This window comes from Saccopteryx leptura, chromosome 4 (genome assembly GCF_036850995.1).
Source record: "Saccopteryx leptura isolate mSacLep1 chromosome 4, mSacLep1_pri_phased_curated, whole genome shotgun sequence".
Taxonomy (NCBI): Eukaryota; Metazoa; Chordata; class Mammalia; order Chiroptera; family Emballonuridae; genus Saccopteryx; species Saccopteryx leptura.
Window position 1 is genome coordinate 5,503,846 of NC_089506.1, and position 22,729 is coordinate 5,526,574.

Here is a 22,729-nt window from a genome sequence, read left to right on the forward strand (position 1 = left end):
ATCCAGGGCTGAGCTCTGAAATCCGTGGGTGTCCCTGCTGCAGACACATTCCTACCTGTTCTGTCCCGTGGCCTGTTTTGAAGGGGTTTACACCTAATTTCTAAAGCTGTCTTGAAATCTTTGGCATTTTTTGGCCAAAATGGTGATTTTTTTCCTTCTTCTCCTGTTTCCTTTTTCCTTCAGTAACACATTTTCTAGCAAACCTAGGGATCTGATCACCATCCACACCCTTAGGGGCCATTCGAGTTCCCTCACCATTCACTTAGTGGATCCTATGCCCTGACCTCCACTGTTATTTTACTTTCAATATTAATGTTAGTGGAATTAATAACAGTGTCATTGTTTTAAAAATGACCTGACATGCTCACAAAGAAAAAAAAACCAATTATAATATGCTACTTGGCAAAACTTCACTATTCTTGAAAAGAACAGTAAAATACAACTTTAATATAACATTTCATAAACAAAGGTAGAAAACTATGGGAAGACACCTGTCCTGCTTCCCACTGAAGTCACCTAGCAAAAACAGTCCCACTCAGGACCAGCGGAGTGACAGTGTGTGGGTCACCATGCTGGGCCTTTTCCCATGTCCCCAGGACAGGCAGGGCTCACCTCCTGCAGACCCAGACAGGGCTGTCTGTTCACATTAGATTTAAGGGTTCCTTTGAAAGTAGGCTAATTTTCTATACAATGGATTTAAGTCTAAAAAAATTGTTTCACATGTTAATGCTAAATAGACAACCTACAGTTTATTTTTTTTGAAATATTTTCACTCATTTATTTGTTTATTTTTATTTTCATTTTAGTTAGAGGAGGGTAGGCAGAGACACACTCTTGCACGCACTCTGACTGGGACCCACCCGGCCAGCCCACGATGGGTCGATGCTTTGTCTATCTGGGGCCATTAGTGCATTGCAACAGAGCCATTTTATTAGCTCCTGAGGTAAGGCCATGAAGCCATCCTCAGAACTTGAGGCCAACACGCTCAAATCGAGCCATAGTTGCAGGAAAAGGAGAGACAGAGAGAATAAAGGGAGAGGGAGAGGGGTGGAGAAACTGATGGGCACTTCTCCTGAGCCTGACCACAAATCAAACGCATGTATCCACATGCCAGCTGGCCCTATTACAGAGCCAACCAGCCGGGGTCCAAACTACAGTTTATTAAAAAACTAACATATGAAATATCACTTCACTTGCATAATTCAAAAGTTTTATAATTATCACAACTTCAGATAATCATTTAACAATATTTACTAAAAAAAAGGAAAAAGAAAATAAAGAACCCAAATTGTTCCTCCACTACTTGGAATAACGCCCACACACAGAAGTTCATAGCAGAACATTTTATATACACAAGAAAAGACACAGTCATTGCACGTGTTTGTCCCCGGCATGATCTGGGTCTCCACCCTCTGTCCACACAGCCCTGCAGGGGACTCTCTGATCACCAGCAGACCCTGCTCCTGGTGACGTCCCCTCCGCAGGTCAACAGTCAGCTCCAGGTCACCCAGCCTGGAGAACAAGTCTTTGTACCCCGGGGTGTCTCACTGGTCATCACTCTCTTCAGAGGAAGAGGACACCTGAAGGTCCTCACAGAGGACACTCAGAGGGACCCTGGTACAGGCTCCCTCTGCCTCATCTGGGATGGACAGGCTGTGACCAGGAGGGGCTGGCTTCTCAGCGGGAAGGACGGAGGGAGCTGTTATGAACCTGGAGCTCCACAGGCCCCTGTCTGACCTCATGAAGACCATGCGGAGGGGCTGGCCGGGAACGTGTGGACTGGGTGTCACCTGGGATCCGTGGCAGACCGGGACAGTCCTGAGGAGAGGGCCCTTACGGGGAGGAGAGCCAGGGCGCTGTCCCTGAGCAGGTGTCAGGCTAGGGACCTGAGGTTTCCCTGCAGGTCTAACTCCAGGGGAACAGGCAGGAGGACGGGCAGTCTGGGGAAACCCCACCTCTGGTCCCTGCGAGCGCTTTTTGGGGGACAGGCAGGGGCTGAGTCTGGGCTTCTTGTGGGGGTTCTGGCTGGTCTGGGTCAAGGTCTGAGCAGCTCCATTGCTGAGAGCCTGGATGCTGAGTTTGGAGTCTTGGCCCAAACTGTGTGCGGCCTGATGCCTGGTGGTCTGTGAGGTCATGTTTGGATTCCTGGTCGGTGACCAAGTGGTGAGACTGGGGTCAGGCACACATTTCCTCTGGGTCGTGTGGACGGGCATCGGCCTGGTCGGACGCTGTCAGGAAACACAGCACAGATATTACACGTCAGGATCAGGCACCATCAAGTACAAAATAAAATTAAACAATGAAAAGCAAAAGCTAAGAACTTAAACCAAGATATAGACATTAAAGCTATCCCAGAAGTACACGGAGGATATAAAGGTCCTTGACCTCAGTGCTGGTCAGTATTAACTACGTTACAAAGTCCCCACCTCCCTTTGATCTCTTTTCTAACATATTCAAAAATCACAAAGCTTCTTCCAAATGTCTCCTGTTAATGATGATTGTGGAAGACCCACTGTTTCAAACCCCTTCCGGGAGAGTGGACACAATCATGGGATTTGGAAGGCCATTTGAGGACTAACAAATTTTGGCGAGTAATTTGAGAGTACAGATCTTGATGGCAGGAAGCCAATTGTCCCCTAAGTGATGGGCCTTTTGAGGTGTGGAGTAGGGACAGGCTAAAACCCACTCCAGCCTGCTGGGGGTGCACAGGCAAGTGCAAGGCAAAACCAGAGGTACTAAGAGCAATGACACAAGGACACTATACTGTAGAAGCCATGTCGGTCCACACTGAAGGTTACCATCCCCTCACACGGAAATCATTGTGGGAAGTCAGAGTGATCCCAAAGGGGAAAAAGACTGGAGAAGGGGGACACTCACCCTCACATAGACACAGGGTTCTGTCTGATCCTTGAAGGAGTGCTGAGGCCTCACGGGGGGTCTCCTGGGAAACCTCTGGACCAGAGCCTGTCTCTGCTGCTCCTCGTCCCTGCAGGACACGACAGGTGAGTGAGAGTCCCTGCATTTCTCATTCCCAATGGAGAGAAGTCTACTGGCAGCCCAGAACCTTTGCCTGTGTCCCTGTCATTCAAAGAGTGCAATCAAGCTAGACTTACCTCCACTCAGAACCTTGCCTCCTCCTAGGAGTCCTCCACGTTTTCGTGAAGGACTTCCATTTGGACTGTGTTGTCTCCTTACCTACCATTGCAGATTTCCAGACACTGCCTCCCTTGCCCCTCATTCCCTTCACCCCCAGAGCCCTCCAGTATAGGAAAGACCACTTGAGTGTGCCCCCTGGTGGACATGGCAGCTTCCCCAACATCTCCATGCCCCTGTCTTTGCCCGGATGTGGTGATGCAGACAGTGCAGGAATGGGCACACTGGATTCCAGGCCCCCAAGAGATTGGTCCTATCCTCCCACATGCTCACCTTGACCTCTGCTCCGTCTCCCTGGCAGTGCTGTTGGGAGGTCCTACAACCTGCAGGTCTCGGGGGCTCCATGGCTTCCGGTTCTCCTTCATCTGCTTGGGGCCCAGGGGCTGGGGGGCCAGAGCCCCGTCCCAACGCTTCATGAGACACTTGACACTGTTTGCCTTGTGCCCGAAGGTCAGGCAGTTCTTGCACTTCAGCTGTAGGGGGAGCAAGCGGTCACATCCCAGGCTGAGTTCTATGGGGACTTGGAAGACAGACTCAGGGATGTGAGGATGGGTGATGGAGAGGGACCTAAACACGGGCTCACCAGGCCCCCGAATATTGAAGATGTTAGGGTGGATCCTGAGACTCATGTTAGTTATGGAAGAACACAGGAAAGGCGAGTGGAGGACTAAGTGTGAATACATAGTCACAAATAAAAATATGTGGACACAAAACAGCTGCCTATGGCACTAGCTATGAAATGGGGTTGTTGTTCTGAAACTCAGGAGCATCAGCCTGGTGAGCACGTCCCAAAGCGGGAGGTTCTGGGATGGGAGAAGACAGCTCAGTTCTGGATGCAGAACTTGCCAGGTCCAAATCCTGAGTCTGTCGTCCATGCCCGCCCATGGGTCCTGACACAGCCAAGTATCTACTTACTCCTGGGTCCTCCTCCTCGGGGCGGGGAGCCTTGTGTGCCACTGGGGCCCTCTGTTGCTTCATTCCTCGCTGGGCTGTCAAGGGTCTGCAGGGCCCGCGCTGTGGGGAAGGACCTGCTATCTCCACTCCACCTTTGAAATCTGAGTTCTGTCTTTCTAAGCTAAGGATTTAGGAAATTTGTGAGGAAAGAGAGAGAAAAAAATAAACACAACATTTAAATCACACATAGAAAACAGTTCCTCGTTGACCCTCTCTTCCACATAGGGAAGATGGGACAGCATGATCACTCAGAAAAAACGCTGTCTCTCCGTGGGGGACCTCATTTCTAGACCTTTGACCATGTTCCCATAATTACCGGCCCCAAGGGCAGGACCCTAAAATTAAACACCTGGGGCTCACCTGGTAAGTTTGGATGAGTCATTTAGGGAAGTTTGATTATGTCCATCCCAACCCATATGAGCAAGACAGTATTTCCCAAGACTGACACCATCATCAGTGCTGCAGGAATACTGGGCCCCCATATAGAAGAGAAAAATTATAGTATGCTCCCCTCTGGAAAATGTGAAGCTCCCATGGACAGAGAGGAGGAACTTCCAAGTATATCTTCTCTGAGGCAAAGTTATATTCTCCTCTCCTAGACCAGGAGCTTCACAGATGAGGGTCTGGGCTATTTTTTCTTCTTCATCGTTCTATCCTCAGTGCCCAAATGAATTAGTTTGTAACTGATTTGAAATGAATATATTTGAACGGTTTCTGAACAAATCAATCATTCTGACTTTATGGGCTCTTAGCCTGGTCCACCCGGTTTCTATAACAGCTCAGTCTCCAGCTCCCACCTCCCCAGCGATGAGTCTATTTCCTTTGGAATTCACTTTTGAGGCGACACTTAGCCTTTGAAAGATGTCCATTTTCTCTTTGCTCAGATTCTCTTTGAAACTCAAGGAATCTTTACTCCTCTGCCAAAAGCCCCGTCACTCCCTAGTTTTCCATTCCCTACTCAGTGAACAATATACGAACCCAAATGAAAGGAAATACACCCCTCCGAAAATGTAAACAAAAATAAAAGTAAGGAAACCTACCTGAAACCCAGCTGTGAACTGTGAACGTCCAGTCCGTCAGCAGATCCTCAGAACACGCAGTGAGGGAACTTCTCTGCCCGACGAGATGGAGCTTCCAGGGGGACCGAGGACGGGACACTGGGGCTTTTCCCGTTCTTTGGGGCTTTTAAGATGGTTGGATGGTTGACAATCACGAGTCAGGAGACACGTGAGAGGTGCCACCCAATTAGCATAATACCCGTGGATGGAAGGCGGTCTTTCAGGAATGCCCTGTCCTTGGTCCGTTAAGGTTCTCAGGACTTTTCATCTTAGATGGACTCGTGTCCTTATGGTCAGGAATCTGTACCTTCTGAGAGGTCAGATGCATGTGAGGTGAGCCGTGCAGTAATGCGCTGAGGGTCGCGTTCTGTGGCCCTGAGCCCCGCCACACTGTGTGCAGCCATCACCGTCGACCTCTCTCGGGCTTGTCATGTTGTCTCACTGAGCTGTTTCTATGACACACTAGTCTTCCCCTGTGTCATGCAGACCTCCTGGGCCCCCACTGACTACCGACCCTGTCTGCCACCATTGCCCCCTGTCTCAGGGAAGCTCTAGGGAATTCACGGCGAAGGAGCCCACAGACCTGTCTCTTGTTCTGCACTTTGCCTGGTGACTCAAGTCACCCCTTGCGGACAGGTGGAGTTCTATTGTCAGTGAGCCCAGAAGCCTTCGTGGGTGGATGCAGCCTCCCTTCCTGGGCGGTGGCGCCCAATTCCTTCTGGCTTTCCTCTCCCCTCCACCAAGATAGGGGGTTTGATTAAGAGACTTAGACCAGCCTGGCCTGTGGTGGCGCAGTGGACAGAGCGTCAGCACCTCGAGTGCTGGGGTTGCCGGCCCGAAACCATGGGTTTGCCTGGTTGGGACACATATGGGAGTTAATGTTTTTTGCTCTTCCCTGCTCTTTCTATTTCTCTTTCTTTCTCTCTCTCTAAAAATGAATTAAAAAAAAAAAAAAAGAAAGAGAAACAAAAGGAGGGAAATTCGCATCACCCCACTGGGGCACTTTGTGGGTCCACTGACTTTCCAGGCCTTCAAGGCAGGTCCACAAGCCCAGCTCCCACCGCCACTTCCAGGTGGGGTCTCCTGTTTCCCTGCTGTGGGCCCTCTGGGGCGGGGTCTGCTTTTGGGATGTGCCTGTCCTTGAACTCCCAGTTCCAGGGAGTCCTTCTATGTGCCTTAATTGTCTGTGACCCTGCCCCCGTGCTGACCCTGCTAAACCATGCTGACCCTGCTAAACCATGCTGACCCTGCTAAACCATGCTGACCCTGCTAAAGGCCCCGGAATCTGGGCCCCGCCCTTTGGGTCCATCCTGGGGGGGCAGCAGGGCACGCAGGGACTTTCCCCAAGTGGCGGGGGCCCAGCCTGCCCCCCCTGCCCCCAGAGGCTGCCTCTGCCCTCTCCCGCTTCTGCTCCGAGGGGCCCCGGGCCTTCCTGCCTCCTGCCCGGGCAGTACCGTCCACTCTCAGGGCCGCCCTCCCATGGCTGAGGGTCTCAGGCCCAGCCTGAAAAATGAGTCCCATTTCCCCCGGGAATTCTACAAAGCGGTGCTCACCTACTTGGTCTCGTTCTTTTAATTATTAATCGTTCCTTTGGCTCCTCACGGCTTCACATAGAAGCTGTTGGAATTTTGAGTGCCATCAACAATGGTTTCTCCTGAATATTTTCCCCAACTCTGACTATGTGTTGATTCCCACTTATTTAATGTCGCTTATTTCAATCAGGGGTGTTTTACAGGGTTTTGTCCCAAACATTCTACACAAGTATGTCTAACTGAACCTCTTTTTGGCTGTGTTGTCTGTTGTCAGTAATCATGGTCTAGTTTATATTATATATTAATGAAGTGTGTGAGTGTATGATTATATATTAGAGCCATTCATTTCATACATACTCTGCAGTGAAGGACATCTTTATGACTTCCGATGTGATTACTCCACTACTTGTACAGTGTTTGCCTTTGGAGTTTAGGTTCAATATGAGTGTTGATTGAAAGGTAGCATTTGCATCTCTGAGGATAAAATGAAAAAATTCCCCTTGTAAGAACCTTTATTTTGCTTGTTGGAAGCAAATACAGTTAATTATTAAACACACACACACACACACACACACACACACACACACACACACAAACAGACACAAAAACAGCTCAGGAGGTGGCTGATGGGATTAGGCATTTTTCCTCCTGCAGCCGTGTTTTCCCAGCAGCCCCTGGGCAGTGGTGGGGCAGGAGGAGACATGTTCGCACCTGGGGAGACAGGAGGCTGTAACCTCAGGAGTTAGCTAAGATACAGAACGTGGCCTGGAATTCACTGACTTTCCCCAACAGCTCAATTTAGAGATTTTGAGACAAAATTCAGGGAGCATCTTGTGGCCCAGGTGGGCAGCGCTGCCTGTCTCCTGTCCAGTGTTGCTGCTAGAGGCAGAGACATGGGCTGGAGGTCTCTGATCCTGCCCCGTGACCTTGCAGAAGCAGGGACAGGCACTCTGAGACAGCCAGCCCCTGGGGATGAAGGTCACAGCTGTGTCCCCACCTGAAGATGAAGGTCAGAGCTGGGTCCCCACCAGGGCTGACAAGGAGACAGGAGCGCTGGAGGGAAGTGGATGAGGGAGGTGGCTCTGTAGGAAGAGCTGGTGGAGGAAGGGCTGTGAGCACCTGGGGTCTGGGTCTCTGCCCACAGGCCCCGGGCACAGGCCTGAATGTGTGCTCAGAACCACGCAGGGACACCGGGCACCACACTCAGCTTCAGCACAGGTTTTATTGTTCAAATATCAGCTAGCATGGTTATATTTACAAATTTGAATTTATAGAGAATTCTACTTGGAATATTGACAGGTAACTTTACTCTCCTACAATTTATGCCACAAATTTATTAATAGGTAATTTCTGAAAGTCTGAATTACTTGCAGAATTGTATGGTAAAGGAATCCTTTACTAATTTTGACACACACACTCATACTTTATGATAGAAAATGTAACTGAAATTTCCTCTGTTTTGATTCTTAGATGGCTGTCTCCTCAGGATTGGACTCTTAAGGTTGACTAAGCAGTGTGATCCCTGAAGGGAATTCCCTTCCTGACGCTGAGTGTGTTTGTACAATATGAGTCTTCAGGACAGCACCATGTTCATGAGCAAAGGGTTTCTTATGATTTTACACTGAATGAGGCCCTCCCCTGGGGGGGATGGTTTGTGAGAATCTGTGGTTTTCGTCCTGACACTCTGATCTCGTGCTGGTGTTTCCCCTGCTCTGTGGTCCTGGTGCGCACGGAGCCCTGAGGGTCCCTGGGAACTGGCGGTCATGGTGTCAGGCACACAGATCTGGATCTAACGTGAGCAGTTAAAATTGCTAATAGATAAAAGACAAAAATGGAAGAGAAATCCAAGCGAAAGAGTGAAAGAAATATCTACCTAATTTTAAAGGTCAATAGATGCTTTGATGTGACTTGTAGAACTTTAAGGGAATGAGGCCAGCACACCTTAATGTCTGGGAGCTCACCAGAGCACAACCCTGCAGGAGCTGGTGAAGCCAGATGGACACTGAGGTCAGTTCCACAGAGCAGCCAGGTCCTCTCCTTCCAGTGTCCCCAACTGTTATTTCTTCTCCTAGGAGCCATGCATGTGTCCTGAGTTCATTTTCATTTGTCCTGGAAGACAGTTGGTAAATCTAATCAGGGCTACACTCTGAAAATACACACCAGCTGGAACCATGTCCTATCTAGTGAGGGAGCACCAAGGGTGACACTTCCTGGCTACCCCTGTAACTGTGTGAGTGACACTGAAGGTGGGGACTGTGAGTCCCAGGGACTGGGAAGCACAGAGGCAGGAGGGACACAGGCAGAGGGTCTGAGAGAGTGACGGTGCTTTGGTGTCTCCATCTCAGTCTGGGGGGATCCCCACCAGGTGTGGTCAGGAGTCCTGTCTCTCATCACGGGGCCGAGCTCTGAAATCCATGGGTGTCTCTGCTGCAGACATGTTCCCACCCGTTCTTTCCCATGGCCTGTCATGAAGGCACTCTTTTTCAAGTTCTTTTATTATTATTATTATTTTGTCTTCTTCTCCTGTTTCCTTTTTCCTTCTGTAACACATTTTCTAGCAAACCTAGGAATATGATCCCCACCTACACCCTTAGGGGCCAATGGAGTTCCCTCACCATTCACTTAGGGGATTCTGTACCCTGAACTCCACTGTTATTTTACTTTCAATATTAATGTTAGTAGAATTCTTAACACTGTTATTGTTTTAAAAATGGCCTGGCAAAAAAAAAAAAAAAAAAAAAAAAAAGACCTGAAATAAAAACCAAGTATAATATGCTATTTGGCAGAACTTTACTAATCTTAAAAAACAAAACAAAACGTAAAACACAACTTTAATATAACATTTCTTAAACAGAAGGTACAAATTCATGGGAACACTTCTGCCCTGTTTCTCAGTGAAATCACCCAGCACAAGCACTCCCCCTCAGGGCTAGCAGGGCATCTGTATGTGGGTCCCCCTGCTGGGCCTGTCCCTGTCTCCCAAAGACAGGCAGGGCTCACCTCCTGCAGACCCAGACAGGGCAGCCTGTTCACATTAGATTTAAGGATTCCTTTGAAAGTAGGCCTCATTTTCTATACAGTGAATTTATCTCTTAAAAAATTACTTCAGCCTCACCTGCGGTGGTACAGTGGATCAAGCGTCAACCTGGAATGCTGAGGCTGCCGGTTCAAAACCCTGGGCTTGCCTGGTCAAGGCACATATGGAGTTGATGCTTCCTGCTCCTCCCCCCTTCTCTCTCTTTCTCTCTGTCTGTCTGTCTGTCTCTCTCTCTCTTCTCTAAAATGAATAAATAAATAAAAATAATTTAAAAATATTTTAAAAAAAAATTATTTCACATGTTAATGCTATATGTACAACCTACAGTTTATTTTTTCTGAAATACTTTTACTCATTCATTTGTTTGTTTATTTGTTTGTTTATTTTTATTTTCATCTTAGTGACAGGAGGGTAGGCACAGACAGACTATAGCAGCCATCCTGACTGGGACTCACCCAGCAAGCCCACTATGGGTCGAGATTCTGCCCATCTGGGGCCATTAGTGCATTTCAACCAGAGCCATGTCATGAGCTCCAGAGGCAAAGCCATGGAGCCTTCCTCAGTACTTGGGGCCAACTCGCTCTAACCGATTAATGGCTACAGGAGGAGAAAAGGAGAGACAGAGAAAGAGAGAAGGGAGAGGGGGAGGAGTGGAAAAGCAGATGGGTACTTCTCCTGAGCATGACCAGAAACCAAACCTAGCACATCCACATGCCAGGTTGACTCACTACCACAGAGCCAACCAGCCAGGGTCCAAACTACAGTTCATTAAAAAACTAACATATGAAATATCACTTTATCTCCATAATTCAAAAGTTCCGTAATTATAACAACTTCATATAACCATTTGACAACATTTACTAAAAAAAAAAAAAGAGAAAAAAAGAAAATAAAGAACACAAACAGTTACTCCACTACTTGGAATAACGCCCACACACAGAAGTTCACAGCAGAACATTTTATATACACACAAAAAGACGCAGTCACTGCACGTGTTTGTCCCAAACATGGTCTGGGTCTCCACCCTCTGTCCACACAGCCCTGCAGGGGAGTCTCTGATCACCAGCAGACCCTGCTCCTGGTGACGTCCCTTCCGCAGGTCAAGAGTCACCTCCAGGTCACCCAGCCTGGAGAACAAGTCTTTGTACCCCGGGGTGGCTCACTGGCCATCGCTCTCTTCAGAGGAAGAGGACACCTGAAGGTCCTCACAGAGGACACTCAGAGGGACCCGGGTACAGGCTCCCTCTGCCTCATCTGGGATGGACAGGCTGTGACCAGGAGGGGCTGGCTTCTCAGCGGGAAGGACGGAGGGAGCTGTTATGAACCTGGAGCTCCACAGGCCCCTGTCTGACCTCATGAAGACCATGCGGAGGGGCTGGCCGGGAACGAGTGGACTGGGTGTCACCTGGGATCCGTGGCAGGCCGGGACAGTCCTGAGGAGAGGGCCCTTACGGGGAGGAGGGCCAGGGCGCTGTCCCTGAGCAGGTGTCAGGCTGGGGTCCTGAGGTTTCCCTGCAGGTCTAACTCCAGGGGGACGGACTAGAGGACAAACAGTCTGGGGAAACCCCAAGTCTGGTCCCTGCGAGCACTTCTGGGGAAACAGGCAGAGGCTAAGTCTGGGCTTCTTGCAGGGGGGTTCTGGCTGGTCTGGGTCAAGGTCAGAGCAGCTCTCTTGCTGGGAACCTGGATGCTGAGTTTGGAGCCCTGGCCCAAACCATGTGCGGCCAGATGCCAGGTGTCCTGTGAGGTCAAGTACGGATTCCTGGTCGGTGACCCAGTGGTGAGACTGGGGTCTGCCACGTGTTTTCTCTGGATCTTGTAGATGGGCGTCGGCCTGTGCAGATGCTATCAGAGAACACAGCACAGGGATTCCACGACAAGATCAAACAACATCAATATCAAAATAAAATTAATCAATGAAAAACTAAGAACTTAAAACAAGATCTAGACAGTAAAGATATCCGAGCAGTTTATGGAAAGATAATCAGGTCCTTGACCTCAGTGTTGGTCAGTATTAACTACGTTACAAAGTCCCCAACCCCCAATAATACCTTTTATGAAATCATATTGTAAAACCACAAAGCTTCTTACAAATGCCTCCTGTTAATGACCTTTGTGGAAGACCCACCCTTTCACACCCCTTCTGGGGAGTGGACACAATCATGGGGTTTGGGATGCCATTTAAGGACTAACAAGTCTGGGCAGGAGATTTGAGGGTAGGGATCCTGATGGCCAGATGCCAGGTGTCCCCTAAGTGACGGGCCTTTGTAGGCATGGAGTGTGGACAGACGAACACCCACCCCAGCCTGCTGGGAGTGCGCAGGTAAGTGCAAGGCCACATTAGAGACACCAAGAGCAATGACACAGGGACACTACACTGTAGAAGCCATGTCGGTGCACAGTGAAGCTTTACGATCCCCTCACACGGAAATCATTGTGGGAAGTCAGAGTGATCCCAAAGGGGAAAAAGACCAGAGAACATGGACTCTCACCCTCACATAGTCACAGGGTTCTGTCTGATCCTTGAAGGAGTGCTGGGGCCTCCCGGGGGGTCTCCTGGGAAACCTCTGGACCAGAGCCTGTCTCTGCTGCTCCTCGTCCCTGCAGGACACGACAGGTGAGTGAGAGTCCCTGCATTTCTCATTCCCAATGGAGAGAAACCCATCAGAGTCCCAAGCTCGTTGCCTGTGTCCCTGTCATTCAGGAAGTGAGGCCCGGGCCTTTGCCAGACTGGACTTCCTTTCTACTCAGACACTTGCCTCCTCCTGGAAGTCCTCCACAATTTTCATGAAGGGATTCCATTTGAACTCCGTTGCCTGCCTACCTGCCATTGCAGATTCCCAGATGCTACCTCCCCCGCCCCCGCCCCATTCACCCCCACAGCCCTCCAGGATGAGGAGGACCACTGAGTGTGAGCCCTGGAGCACAGGGCAACTTCCCCAACCTCTCCATGCCCCTGGCTTTGCCTGAACGTGGTGATGCAGACAGTGCAGGAATGGGGACATGGGCTCCAAGGTCCCCCCGAAGTATGGCCCTGCCCTCCTCACGCTCACCAAGGCCTCTGCTCTGTCTCCCTGGAAGTGCTGTTAGGGGGCCCTGCAGCCGGCCTGTCCTGGGGGCTCCATGGCTTGCAGTTCTCCTTCATCTATTTGGGGCCCAGGGGCTGGGGGGCCAGGGTCCCGCCCCAATGCTTCATGGGACACCTGATACTGTTTGCCTTGTGCCCAAAAGCCCAGCAGTTCTTGCACTTCACCTGTAGGGGGAGCAAGCGGTCACGTCCCAGGCTGAGTTCTATGGGGACTTGGAGGACAGACTCAGGGATGTGAGTATGGGTGATGGAGAGGGACCTAAACACGGGCTCACCAGGCCCCCAGATATTGAAGATGTGAGGGTGGATCCTGAGACTCAGGTTAGTTATGGGAGAACACAGGAAAGGCAATTGGAGGACTAAGTGTGAATACATAGACACAAATAAAAATTTTTGGACACAAAACAGGTAGAAACCACACTAGCTATGAAATGAGGTATGAGTAGCAGGAACATCTGCCTGGTGAGCACGTCCCGAGGAAGGTGGTCCTGAGATGGGAGAAGACAGTTCAGTTCTGGACGCAGAAGTTGCCATCTCCAAATGCTGAGTCTGTTGTCCGTGCCAGCCCCCCTGGGTCCTGACACAGCCAAGTTTCTACTCACCCTGGGATCCTCCCCTCGGGACAGGGAGCCTTGTGTGCCACTGGGGCCCTCTGTTGCTTCATTCCTCGCTGGGCTGTCAAGGTTCTGCAGGGCCCACACTGTGGGGAAGGACCTGCCATCTCCACTCCACCTTGGAAACAGAGGTCTGTCTTTCTCAGCTACGGAATTAGGAAATTTCTGAGGAAAGAGAGAGAGAGAGAGAGAGAGAGAGAGAGAGAGATAAAGATAAATACACTCCATATTTCAAATCACACATAGAAAACGGTTTCTCTTTGACCCTCTCTTCCACATCGGCAAGACGAGACAGCATGATCACTCAGAAAAACCATGTCTCTTCCTGGGAGACCTCATTTCTACACCTTTGACCATGCTCCCATAATTACTGGCCCCCTGGGCAGGACTCTAACAGTAAACATCTGGGGCTCACCTGGTGAGTTTGGATCAGTCATTAAGGGGAGTTTGATTATATCCATCCCAACCCATCGGAGCAGAACAGAGTAAGAGAGTATTTCCCGAGACTGACACCATCATCAGTGCTGCAGGAATACTGGGCCCCCATATAGAAGAGCAAAATTAAAGTATGCTCTCATCTAAAATGTGAAGCTCCCACAGACAGAGAGGAGAAACTTCCAAGTACATCATCTCTGAGACAGGGCTATTTTCTCCTCTCCTAGACAAGGAGCTTCACAGATGGGGGTCTGCACTATTTTTTCTTCTTCATCTTTCTATCCTCAGTGCCCTAAATGAATTAGTTCATAACTGATTTTTTTTTTTTTTTGTATTTTTCTGGAAGCTGGAAACGGGGAGAGACAGTCAGACAGACTCCCACATGTGCCCGACCAGGATCCACCCGGCACGCCCACCAGGGGCGAAGCTCTGCCCACCAGGGGGCAATGCTCTGCCCCTCGGGGCATCGCTATGCCGTGACCAGAGCCACTCTAGCGCCTGGGGCAGAGGCCAAGGAGCCATCCCCAGCGCCCAGGCCATCCTTGCTCCAGTGGAGCCTTGGCTGCGGGAGGGGAAGAGAGAGACAGAGAGGAAGGAGGTGGGGGGTGGAGAAGCAAATAGGCGCTTCTCCTAAGTGCCCTGGCCAGGTATCGAACCCAGGTCCCCCACACGCCAGGCCGACGCTCTACCGCTGAGCCAACCGGCCAGGGCCTCATAACTGATTTGAAATTAAAATGTTGAATGGAGTCTTGCCGGGGTCCAGCCCTGGGGAGAATGCAGGGTTCCCACAGGAAGAGACAGTGTCGGCACAAAACGAGTGAGAGAGCTGAATTCTTTAGCATTCTCTGCCAGGCATCTGTGCCAATGGCTAGTGCAGCTTTATTTTTATACACACACACTAAGTTACAATCACATGGTATACAGAACACATGATTAATAATCGTTTTTCTTTCACTATGGTTACATATTTCTAGGTGATGGTTAGTACATTTCTATAAGTTATAAATCAGGTGGTAAGTCTTTCTAAGTACAGTTATACAGTAACTTGAAAACAGCAACAATGGTTTTTGTGCAAGCTTCTAAAACAGGGATCGGTAACCTTTTTGGCTGAGAGAGCCATGAACGCCACACATTTTAAAATGTAATTCCATGACAGCCATACAACGACCTGTGTACATTACGCATTACCAATAAAAATTTGGTGTTGTCCCGGAGGACAGCTGTAATTGGCTCCAGCCACCTGCAACTATGACCATGAGCAGTAGGAAATGAATGGATTGTAATACTTGAAAATGTTTTATATTTTAACATGACTATTTTTTTTTATTAAAGATCTGTCTGCGAGCCAGATGCAGCCATCAAAAGAGCCACATCTGGCTTGTGAGTCATGGGTTCCAGACCCCTGTTCTAAAAGGTCAGTATTGATTAATAACTCTACCTTACCTAATGGCCTATTGTCTAGTCAAATGTTATTTGTCTACTATATTCATATACTAGTTAAGTTCTAACTTTATTTTTCTCAGAGTGTTCCACCACCTGCAGGTCAGGAATGCAGGAGGAACGGAAAGGTTTTCTATTCTATTATATGAAAAGGCTAGGGAGGTAACGTAATGGATTAGGTGAAGGCTGGAAGGTGCTTTTGTGTATAGTTACTGTTTTCTACCTACTCATCAGTCACAATCTATTTTTTCCTAATAAGATTTATAGGAGGGAATTTTCCCACAGTCTTAGCCCTTTTCGGGGGATATCATAGCCAGTCTCCTATGTCTATGGGCCCAGGCAAGGGGGTTCATAGGCTTTTCTGTGGAACTCACAGCCTCTGTCTCATTTCCAGAGAAATTACTACAAATCTGCAGGGAAAGCATGGTGCTATTATCCCTGTGCCATCAATGATAGCACACACACCCAGAAAAGGGGGGATAAAAACCAAGTTAATTCAAAAAGTTGAAGGGGAAGTATCGTTGTGTCTCTCCTTTGGGGTGACTGTCAGCCAGCAGTTGTTGATGGGCTACTGACATCTCCCCATTTTTTTTTTTTTTTGTATTTTTCTGAAGCTGGAAACGGGGAGAGACAGTCAGACAAACTCCCGCATGCACCCGACCGGGATCCACCCGGCACACCCACCAGGGGCGACGCTCTGCCCACCAGGGGGCGATGCTCTGCCCCTCCAGGGCGTCGCTCTGCCATGACTAGAGCCACTCTAGCGCCTGGGGCAGAGGCCAAGGAGCCATCCCCAGTGCCCGGGCCATCTTTGCTCCAATGGAGCCTTGCTGCGGGAGGGGAAGAGAGAGACAGAGAGGAAGGAGGGGGGGGGCGGAGAAGCAAATGGGCACTTCTCCTATGTGCCCTGGCCGGGAATCGAACCAGGGTCCCCCGCATGCCAGGCCAACGCTCTACTGCTGAGCCAACTGGCCAGGGCCCTTTTTTGTTTTTTAAATGAAGCTTTTGTATTTTCAAGGCTGTTTCCTGGAGATAGTTGTTTAAGAGTGGGAAGATGACTGGAAGGACAAGAAGAGCGATAATTACCACAGCTATTATAATGCCTATATCGGTAGCTGAAGAGGTCAGGCTATGCATAGAAAGCATACTTTTAATATTTTCAACAAATTGATCAGCTATTTCTGAGGCAGAGACTAAAGAGCCCGAGTGTCCTAAATTTTGTATCTGCTGATATAATTCTTTTAAATCTAAACTAATATCAGTGTTATTCCATACACCTAATAAATGACTATGTATCTTATTCCATGTTATGAAAGACTGATTGGATTCTAGAGGAGTTACACATATCCATCTAAACCCTGCATGGCATCTAAGAGTCATCCTAACCTTCATAGCTAACAGCTCATTTCCTATGTGAATAAAAGCCTCCTCTAAAGCATTCATTTTCATCTCTATCTTCTTATCTATAGTCTCCTGTATTGCTAAAGCGAGAGATTTATTATAAGATAAGCTATTTATATGATTTCCAGTGTGAATTGATTGAGCTAAAGAGGTGGCAGAAGCGGCTACAGATCCTATAATAGCAATAAGAGCAGTAATTCCTAAAATTAATTCTGCAATAAATCGCTTTTCTCGATGGTGAGCAAGCGCTTCAGAAGCAGCCTGTAGTGCATGCAACGCCGGGTCATCATACCACGGCTGAGACAGACTAACAGATAACATCACATAAGGCGGCTGCTGTAAAATAAACATGGCCTGAGCTTTGGTGTCATAAGATAGACAGTTTGTTAAAACACAGTAAGAGCAGGAAATGATAAACATAGAATTGTAAGTGATAACAGAAAGATTAACTGTCCATTGTAGCAATCAAGAGTACATAAGGAGCCTGTACACAAGCCTGAACAAAAATATTCTGAACAGGATAAGGGTGAGGCCTAACCATATGCGTGGGTGCGGCAGCTGCAATTAGCTGTCAAAGCTTTGTTTGATATCTGGTGGTTGATCCATCCTGATATGTCAGCTGTGCAGGTATCCATCCAGTAGTTTGCCAGCGTGTGATATATTTATTTAAAGGATCATATTCATTTGTCCAATTATATACATATTTTATTTTCTGCACTAGCATTCTATAATCATCCGGAAAATAAGGCCTAGACCAATCTTGTATAGTAAAATTAACAGCACTTGCTTTATAATTCATATAATTGGAATATGCACATTCTTGTCATGGGGGGAAACCAAGTCTATTCTTCACAGACCACCAGTAAGGCTCTTGAGCTGCCTTTTCTGGAGGATAAAGTTTACACGGGTGAAATCTCTTAGGGGCAATGCAACAGGATTATAGTCATGGGGCTCAGGGCCTCCAGGCATTAAAATTGTGAGAGAACTTAAGTCTCTTGTTAGGTGTCCAGTTTTATTACTTTTAGGAGAGTCAGTCAAAATAGTCTTAAGTGTAGTAAGAAAACACTCAGAAATCTTAAGAGTATTATTAAACATAAAGGTACATTATCTGTTTTTCCATGGAATGAGAAATTTGAATTAGTTTTATGCATAGTAAAAGAACTAGATGACCCTCCCAATTTAGTATGATTATTAAATACAGGTATATCAACCATCTCCTCCCCAAGTAACAGGCTTAACTAATGGTGGATTTAGAATATAAGCCCAATAAGATTTGTTTAATCCAGTAGCCCCAACAGTAAGTATCTGAATTGAAATTACAGCTAGCATAGCGACAAACATAGTAGTAGGGTTACGATGTACATTTTGTTGGCCACAAATTAAATCAGCCCTCTCAGACAGCGCCTTCCACTGGCCCCAAGTTGGTGGGTTGATGGTTCGAGTAGAGCAAGTAGAGCGAGCCAGCCACTGACCACAATAGGGAGGTCGTCTACCTTCCTGTAGTGACAGTCGTTGCATCACTCGGGTAATAGGATCATATGGAGAGTTTCTTTTTTTTTTTTTTTTTTTTTTTCATTTTTCTGAAGCTGGAAACGGGGAGAGACAGTCAGACAGACTCCCACATGCGCCCGACCGGGATCCACCGGGCACGCCCACCATGGGGCGACGCTCTGCCCACCAGGGGGCGATGCTCTGCCCATCCTGGGCGTCGCCATATTGCGACCAGAGCCACTCTAGCGCCTGGGGCAGAGGCCACAGAGCCATCCCCAGCGCCCGGGCCATCTTTGCTCCAATGGAGCCTTGGCTGCGGGAGGGGAAGAGAGAGACAGAGAGGAAAGTGCGGCGGAGGGGTGGAGAAGCAAATGGGCGCTTCTCCTGTGTGCCCTGGCCGGGAATCGAACCCGGGTCCTCCCCACGCTAGGCCGACGCTCTACCGCTGAGCCAACCGGCCAGGGCCTGGAGAGTTTCTTGACGGCCTTTGCTGGAGAGTCACCAGTGACGAGGGTGGCACAGGAGCCTCCTCTGGGCTGGATGAATAAGGAGGAGGATGGAGATGAGGAGGGGCAGGGTCGGCAGTGGAGGCCTCTGGTGAGACATGGCGGATAGCCGGTCTGGGATTCAGAGAGGAGAGCCAGCGTCCTGTGGAAATACACAAGCACACCCTCTCCCCTGGGTCAGAACCACATCTGGCCCCTTCCATTGACCTGTTAATAAATCCTTCCAGTTTTCCATTGGTTTAGGGCTTATCCAGGTCTGGATTCCAATGTCTCAACATGCGAGTGTGGCCTTGACAGTCTGAATTAAGATTGTTAATCACAAACAAAGCATGATTTAAGAGCTGATGTGGGGAATTATATTTTAACTCACCTTCCTGTAGTTTTTGAATCTGCATTTTCAGGATCTGATGGGTCCTCTCTACTATACCTTGTCTCTGTGGATTGTAAGGGATGCCAGTAACATGTGAAATGTTAAAGGTATCACAAAACCTTTTAAAGGCAGCTGTCGTATATGCAGGGGCATTATCAGTTTTAATGGCCGTTGGCATGCCCAAAATAGCAAAGCAGTGGAAAAGGTGTTGTACATCCTTGAAGGCCTCCCCAGTTCGTGCAGTACAAGCAACAACATTTGAAAAGGTATCAACACAAACATGCTCATAGCAAAGTTTACTGAAAGATGGAATATGACAGACATCCATCTGCCAAAGGTCATTGGGTCGGAGTCCTCGTGGGTTAACTCCAAAACTACGATTAGGAAAGTGAGCAGGGTAAGTGTTACAGCTACGCACGATAGCTCGAGCAGCTTCACGAGATAGTTGAAACTGCCATCGGAGTGCAGATGCATTCTGGTGATGTAAAGCATGTGAAAGTTTAGCTTCTTCCACTGCTGTAAACACTGCTTTCTGCTGTGTAAGAAAATCAGCAAGTCGATTTCCCTCGTGTAGTGGTCCTGGAATAGAAGTATGAGAGCGAATGTGGCCGATAAAGAAAGGGAGAGTTCTGGAATGAATCTGCTTTAGTAGGCTGTTTAAAAGTGAAAAAATAGTGGTTAGATGATGTGGCAAAGAAGCAGTTTCAATGTGAGGAAATATTTTAACTATATACTGTGAATCAGTGAACAAATTAAAGGGAACATGTTCCAATTTCTGAAATGCTGTTATAACAGCAATAATTTTTGGTTTTAGCGCTGATTTCTCCTGAGTTTCAGTGATAACATGCTCATTCCCTATGATTGTTACAGCTGTACCATTAGATGAGCCATCGGTAAAAACCAGTGCAGCTGGTGGCGGCAGTGGATTTCTAGATGTCTTAGTGGGAAAAATTACTGATTGTCTTTTTAAAATTGCAGCAATGGGTGAGCAGGAAGATGAAATAAAACCTGCCCTGCAAAATTACTAAAAGCAATTTGCCACTCTGAATTTAGCTGTAATAATGCTTGAAACTGATCCTTATTATAAGAAACAATTACCTCCGTCATTTCTTTATCAAACAACTCTCTGCTGCGGTTTCTTTCTTTAATTATAAGAGTAACCACCAAATCAGGATAGGGCATAACAACTTTCTTGTGAGAAACAGGCAAGTGAAGCCACTCTAGAGGGCCGTTCTGCCACAAACATCCGGTGGGAGTGTGTTCAGTGGCTAAAACCACAAGCGGCCACGGCTTCTCTATTTTAACTCCGACTAAATGTTGGCTATTAATTACTCTTCTATTTTTCTTAGAGCTTCTGCTGCTTCTTCTGTGAGCTCTCGAGGAGAAGTTGGATCAGCATCTCCTCTCAAAATGTCAAACAATGGCTTAAGCTCTGCTGTAGTTGATTTCAAATAGGGTTTAATCCAATTAATGTCTTCTAATAATTTTTGATAGTCATTTAGAGTTTTTAAATGCTCTTTTCTTAATTGTGACTTCTGAGGACTGACAATGTCTGTAGACAGGATATGCCCTAAATAATTAAAAGGTGGCTGTACGTGAATTTTTTCCAGGGCTACTTTTAATCCAAAATTCTGTAAAGACTGAGTTGTTTCTTATAAAATATTATGTAATTTTTGCCAATCAGGCAGAGCAAGTAAAATGTCATCCATATAGTGAATTAAGTAAAGATCAGGATATTTTATTCTTATTGTTCTAAAGCCTGATTCACAAATTTTTGACAAAGCATGGGACTGTTTTTCATTCCCTGGGGCAATACCTTCCACTGATACCGCTCATAAGGTTGTTTAAAATTTTCTGATGGCAAACTAAATGCAAACCTTTGACAATCCTGTGTAGCTAATGGTATAGTAAAAAAGCAGTCCTGTAAATCTATAACAATTTGTAGTGGAATAATCCATTGCATGACCTTGGATGGGAACACAGCCAACAAGAAAAGAAGGTTTTGCCAAGAGAATTGTTTTGTGACTCGAAGGCGGGTCACTGAAACAGGTCTATGTGACTGAAGGTGGTTGCTGGGCTTTCTTCTCAGTAAAACATTCTTATAAGATTTCTGTTCCCTTCAAGGCTATCAATCCCTTGAGATAAAAGAAAGAAATGTTGTGGGAACCATAGAAGCAATAGCAGTTAATGCCTTTTGATATTGTGTTGTTATTAAGCTATCATGCAGATGTATTCCATGTATCTTTAAGTAAAGGTTATGCTTGATGCTATGCCAATTTCTAAGTAAACAGCTTTTTGAAATCTTGTGAATAAAAATAAGACACAGCGTGAACTCAGAGCCATCTGCCTGAGCAAGCAGTGGTCATTTGCTAGTTCATGAATATTTCATCTGCTTATCTGGCTCTTTTTGCGCCCCCGACTCAAAACAACATTTGTCGCTTACCATGGGACCTTAAGAAGAGATTAGGAATAGGCAAAACCGAAAGGGTAAGTTGGATGCGCTGTGTATGTGAAACTTTCGGGAATAACTAGCAAAGTCATGGGGAATTCTCATTCATTATTAGATGACTATGTACCAGTTTTAAAATCTCTTTTAAAGGGATCTGGAATTTAGATAAAAGACAAGGTTTTGTTACGTCTTCTAAATGCTATTCAGAAACATTGTTATTGGTATACTTCTGAACATCGTAATCAATTAAATTTGAATGTTTGGCCACAAGTAGGAAAATCTTTATGCCATGCTCATCAGCATGGAGATCCACTCGATGCTGAAATGTGGGCTGCTTATAATCTTACTGCTACAGCTCTTGGCCCCTTGCAATCAGATGGAGATTTCTGTTAAAGACTTGAGTGAGATTATTTATAATGAGCCTGAAGGACTTGATTCAGCACAGAATGAGCAGAATGATGACTTGGACAATACTGTCTCTGCTTCTGAGGTTACTGATAATCTTAATGAAATTCAGCCACCCACAGGCTTTCATCCCTCTTTCTTAAAAAATGAGGGAGCCCCTATGGATGATGTTGCCTGTCTAAAACATTTATTAAATAAATTACAACTTACAGTAGAACAACAGGAGATTGGAAATCAGTATACTGCTTATCCTGTTCAAAAGCAAAATACATGTCAGCCTACGGCTCCTCCAATTCAAGGTCAAGAATTCATTGGTACTGGCAGGGGAAGGATTTTTCAATTCCCTGAAATCTCTGAAATGCAACAGGTGCTTATGCGTCATGATGATTTAGAATCTAATTCTAGTAATTTTTCTGCATCTATTTTTTCAATTATTTGACAGCAGCTTTTCCGTTCTAATGCTCAACATCCTGGGGAGAGTATAATGTTCAATTCGACCAAATTAAATTTACTTTCGTAAACTAGTCAAACAATCTGTTGCTACATATGGACCTCAGTCCCCATATGTTCAAGGTCTTATCTCTTCCTATTGTAATAATCATTTAATCATTCCTTTGGATTGGGATTTACTTGCTAGTACGGGAACCGGGACAATATTTACAATTCAAATCTTGGTGGAGAGAGGAGGCTCTTCAAATATCTTGCATAAATGCCAGAAATAATCCCCTGGGAGCGAGCAAAAGCTCACCAGCTTGGACCCAAGGTCGCTGGCTAGAGCAAGGGGTCACTCAGTCTG

The 22,729-nt window shown here is 47.1% G+C and overlaps 1 long non-coding RNA gene across 1 annotated transcript in view; it reads left to right on the plus strand.

Annotated features, from left to right (window-relative positions):
- Positions 1-22,729, plus strand: part of LOC136404034 (uncharacterized) — a 36,687-nt gene that overhangs the window by 8,070 nt on the left and 5,888 nt on the right. Inside the window, exon 2 of the long non-coding RNA XR_010751217.1 lies at positions 15,204-15,285. This is a non-coding gene — a long non-coding RNA (uncharacterized lncRNA). The remainder of the gene's footprint in view (positions 1-15,203; positions 15,286-22,729) is intronic.